The sequence below is a fragment of the Gavialis gangeticus genome, unplaced genomic scaffold (genome assembly GCF_001723915.1).
Source record: "Gavialis gangeticus isolate Ggan-Ray unplaced genomic scaffold, GavGan_comp1, whole genome shotgun sequence".
NCBI classification, from domain to species: Eukaryota; Metazoa; Chordata; order Crocodylia; family Gavialidae; genus Gavialis; species Gavialis gangeticus.
Window position 1 is genome coordinate 32,193,522 of NW_017728995.1, and position 5,329 is coordinate 32,198,850.

The window sequence follows — 5,329 nt, forward strand, 5'->3', positions numbered from 1 at the left end:
GCCCATTGCTCCTTGTCCTGTCATCTGCCCCTACTGAGACCAGCCCAGCTCCATCCTCTTTGCAGCCCCCCTGCAGGGAGGTGAAGGCTGCTATTCAATCCCCCTTGGTCTTCTCTTCTGCAGCCTCAATCATCCCAGTCCTGTCCCCCAGCCCCAGCACTGGTCATGCAGGCACCTACCCTGGAGCTCTTCAAAAGGAGATTGGGCGCACACTTTGCTGGGGTTATTTGACCCCCATAGTCTTTCCTGCCCAGAGCAGGGAGCTGGGCCTGATGATCTCATGAGGTCCCTTTTAGCCCTAAACTTCTGTGAATCTGCGAACCATTATCCTTGCCCTCCACTGGACTCTCTCCAGCGTGTCCACTTCCTTTCTGTAGTGGAGGCCCACAGCTGGACACAGGATCCAGATGTGGCCTCCCCAGTGCTGAATAGAGGGGAGGAATCACTTCCCTTGACCCAATGCAGCCCAGGATGCCGGTCGCCTTCTTGGCACCAAGGGCACACTGCTGGCTCCTGTCCAGCTTCTTGCCCCCTGTCCCCCCAGGTCCTTTTGCAGCGTGCTTATCTTTCCCATCTACCTAACTCATTTCTCACACCCGCCTGTCCATGAAGAGTGGGAAAGCAACATGCTGCAGCATCCAGTGCCCACACCAGCCTTGAGGCTGGAGCAGCCCCCTTTCCCCATGGTCCTCTTAGGACTCTTCAGTTTGGAAAGAAGCAGCTGAGGGGGGATAGGACAGAGGTCTATCAAACCATCAAGGGTGTGGGCCAAGTGAACAGGGAGTTGTTGTTCAAGACCAGAAATAAGGGGCACCCGCTGAAATGAGTAAGTGGCAGTTTAAAACTAACTAGGGGAAGGACTTTTTATGCAAGGTGTAGTTAACTTGTGGAGTTCATCGCTGCAGGAAGGAGGGGAGGCAGAGGGCAGAGCCAGGTTCCAAAAGCGAGTGGATAAATTCATGGATAATAGATCTACTCCTGGCTACTGAACACAGCGGTTAGAGATGTTTCCTCTAACCCAATAAATGGTGGATGTCTGGGAGGGTATTGAATAGGAAGCAGACATATCTGTTTTAGTGCTATCCCTCCATATCATCCACCCCGCCACTGCTGGAGACAGCTCTGGGTCTGACCCAGCACAGCACTGCTACTCTTACGTTTTGCAGGGCCTGCTCCAATATCTTCAGCCGTCGTGAGCGAAGAAGGGAGCCCAATCCCTCCTGACCCTGTGACTTGAGTCACCATTTGCACAGCTGTGAAATCATAACTGGGTCATAATGGTGGCATTGCACTGGTGGAAATGGCTGCATCGGGTGCCTGGCCACAGTGACCGGGGATCAGCGTTCCCTGCTCGCTCCATTCCCGATTCTGCAGCAGCGTCTGACCCCTGATCACAGTCGGTGGGAGCTGAGGAAAGCCCAGCACCTGCATGCATCCACTTGCAGTATTGTGGCCCTTCAAAAGCTTCTGCTTGAAATAAATATGTAACGAACCCCTCACCTCTTCATTCAGATGAGTGGCTTGTAAGTGGGTGAGGCAAACTTCGCATCCCTGGCTCTGACTGTGGCTGTGCCTTCCTTAGGCAGAAGAATGAGGGTGACAGTGCTGAGATGAAGTCACCCATATGGGTGAAGATCTTGGTGCCTTCCCATCCAGCGAGTGTGGCTTGTCCTGGTTTCTCCATCCTGGGATTTGCTGGGTTCTTCTTGCAACATGCAGTTTCCCGGATCTGTAGCAATGCTTTCTGTCACTGCCACTTCCCAGCCAGAGCTAACCAAGCCCTGGTCAGCACAGATGGTATTAAGTTAACATGGGAGCTACATGCGAGAGGAACTGCTGGGTCTGACCTTGTCTAGCAGCCTGGATATGGATTGGAAATCTTGCATCTGGCTAGCGTTGCACATAAGGTTTGTGCTCTTCCACTGCTACCCTATCCTGAGCAAAGCCCATCTGGGATGAGTGAGACGGCACAGCTTGTTCTCTCCTGCTCAGTAACATGTTGGCTCACATCTTCCAGGAAATCCAGCTTGGTCTTCACTATTGCTAGTGGATTTTGCATGGAAAAAGGCCCTTACTGATGCTAGACCAATGACTGCAATATAAAACCGTAAGAGGTAGCTTGGTGCTTGGGTATGGAGAACCTAGAAGCCCTCCCCTTCCAAGAAGATATCTGGCTGGCTGGTTGTGTGGATGTGTTAATATGCATCGAAGGAGCATCCATTGTAGACACTAGTATGGTCTCTAGACATCATTTGCACACCTGGGAAATTTCCCAGGTGCCAAATGTGGCCATGCACCCTAACCATGTATAAGCGCTCGATTTTAGCCCTTTGACAAGCCAGCGCTGTTTGCCATATAGTGCAAATTCAAACACAGCAGTCTCTCGGCACAAGTCTCTCATGGAGAAAGCTTTCTCCTAAGGTACGGGGAGTCCCGATTTTTGTTTTTGAGCCAGCTGCAGCACAGTCGTGCAACCAAAGCTGCCTCTTTCATCCTGCGCTGCATGACCTGAGTGAGAGACTCAGTGCAGACATCCTCCATTCGTTTTGTTTCGAAGGGCTGGGCAGGAATGTTCTGCTAATGGCCAGATCACTTCATCGGCAGCTGCTGTGAGCTGCTAGCTAGGTTACCCTGGTCAAATGGGGCCGGATAGCACTGTGCACAGGCTACAGGTAAGGGGCACATCTCCATTCACTTAAATGGATCCAGCCTTCCAGGAATGGATTAATTACCACATGCATTTGGCATGGTGTATAGGTGGCAGAAGTATACTCTGTGTGTGCTCCTCTATGCATGGAGAGATGGGTGGATCCTGAATCAGGATTTGCAATGATTAGTACCAGATAGATGGTACAGCATTGCCAGAAACCTGGCATGCGAGGCAATGATTGAACACAAGGACATGCCACACAATAATCTCTTAGGTAGTGGCCTGTGGGACTGGGGGGCAGAGGACAGACGTTGCAAAAGGGAAGATGTTTGGTTTGGAGCCATGTGCACATGGCTGGTACGGCGTCCTAGCATTTCTGCTGGTCGGTCTGCTACTACAGAGCCAGCTCTTCCTTGTGCTCCTGGCTCCTGCCCCAAAGAGCTCGATACATAACAGCACCGAATCTGTGCTGCTTTGGCTTAGTGACATCTTTTCCTCTCTCCACATCTGTCCTTTTTCTGGGCTTTCTCCTGGCAATGTGTATCCATGACCTGATTCTCAAATGCACTCTGGTCTCCATCTCAAAGTTGCTCTGGGGTTAATTACCACGTGTAGCCAACATGATGTACAGCGCGGTTTGGTATTGAACAAAACCCTGGAGCTGCTTAGGACCAACACATTCCTTCCTGATTCAGACAGAAAGTTAAATGATCGTTAAAATAATAAATGGGCACCCTGGAGAAAAATATTGTTCTCCCCATCTCCCTCCAGAGTGGCTGGGCTGCTCCTGTGTGAAGCAAGGAGTAATGAAGGAAATTGGAAAGTTTCTTATGACTTTTTGGGGGCATATTTTCTCCTGGCTCCTGTGGTATGCCAGGTGCTCTGGGCAAGCCAGCCTTGCCCTGATTTGGGAAAAAACCACGCCGCTTGAAACAAGAGGCCGCGCAGCAAGCCATTTGCTTCTTACCCAAACTATTGCAAAGCAGCTGTGCGATGCCACCACCTCCAGACAGTCGCGTTTCACACCCAGGTTGCACAGGTGTGAATGAGAACACACGCAGCAAGCCCCAGAGGTGCAGCTAGCTTTCCTGATGTTTGGGGTCATGCACGCGACTTTGCAACGTGCCCAAAGCTGGGCAAACTGAGGCCAAACTCACATGGATGCTGCTGAGGCTGTGAAGGGAGCGAGTCAACCGGCTTTCGCCATCTGTCTGTTCCACCGGAGTTTCTTACACTCGACCACCTTCCACTAAATGCACATAACCTTAGTTTACTGACGAAGGGAAATATTGCTGCTGTTTGCCCTGTGCGAGCATTGCCAGGAACGGGTAGAGTCTGACTTGCGTGTTAGCATTCTTGCAGCTGAAAGCTTGTCAGTGAGACCATGAAAAATAGACATTTTTCTATTGGTAAGTTCGGGCAGTTCGGGCCGCAGCGCATAGTCCAGTCTATAAGAAGCACACGTCCAGTGGTGTTTTGGTAGGGGATGCTGCTGTGAGGTCAGTTTTCCCTTGCAGGGTTTTTTGTTCTGTTGTGACTGGGCTCCTGGATGGGCCATGTGTAGACGAAATGGAGAAATTGGTTTTGCTCCTGCTGGGACAAATGTACGACCTGGGAACAGCTGCTCTGGGGGTAACGGCTCCCCAACTACGTTGGGGCAGTGGAGGCCAACCCCCCAGCAACTGGAGCCATTCTGTGGCCATTTCTGCTGCCCCTGGTCCACAACCCCTGTCCTCATCCATTGTGCGTGCACCCGAGGCATCAGTAAATAGTTTTATAATCACTAGCAAGGAGAGCAGGGAAATGTTGAGCCTGTCATAAAATTTAGTGCCCTTAGGGAGGGTTTTGCCCACTTGACAACACCAGAAAAAATGCATTGAGAAAGCTCAGTCATTGGAACCAGAAAGCTGGATGCATTCCAGTTGGAAATAAGGTGCAAAATGATGTGGTGAGGGTAAGCTGTAATGATTTAGAGGATGGGATTTGAGTGTGTGCTTAGCAAATTTGCAGATGACACAAAGCTGGGCAGAGCTGCAGACTCTCGGAGGGTAGGGCTAGGATCCAGAACGACCTGGGTAGACTGGAGAAATGGTCCAAAATCAATCGGAAGAAATTCAGCAAGGGCGAATGCAAAGTCCTGCCCTTAGCATGGAATAATCAATGCATGCACAAATGCAGCCTGGGGAAGGCCTGTCTAGACTGCGGTACCACAAAGTGGGCCCCGGGGGTGACGGTGGACCGTAAGTGGAACGTGAGACAGAGGCATGCTCTTGTTGCAAAAGCAGCCAGCAGCACGAGCAGGAGCATTGACTGCAAATCAAGGGTAATGCTTCTGCCACTCTCTTCAGCATTGGCGAGGCCTCACCTGGAGTCCCGTGTCCAGTTTGGGGCCCCTCAGTTCAAGAAAGATGTGAACAGATTGGAAAGAGTCCAGCAAAGAGCAACAACATGAGACATAGGACAGGCTGGAGCTGCTAGGTTTAGTCTGAAGAAGAGAAGGCTGAGGTTTCGTCCAGCCCTACTTTCATAGTTTCATAGTTTCTAGGGTTGGAAGGGACCTGAGAAGATCATCTAGTCCGACCCCCTGCCATGTTTTGCTACGATCCTATGGTTGACATGACTTACCACGGGATGCCCCGTGTTCTCCATCCCTCGGTCCCTTAGCCTCCAAGGTGGATG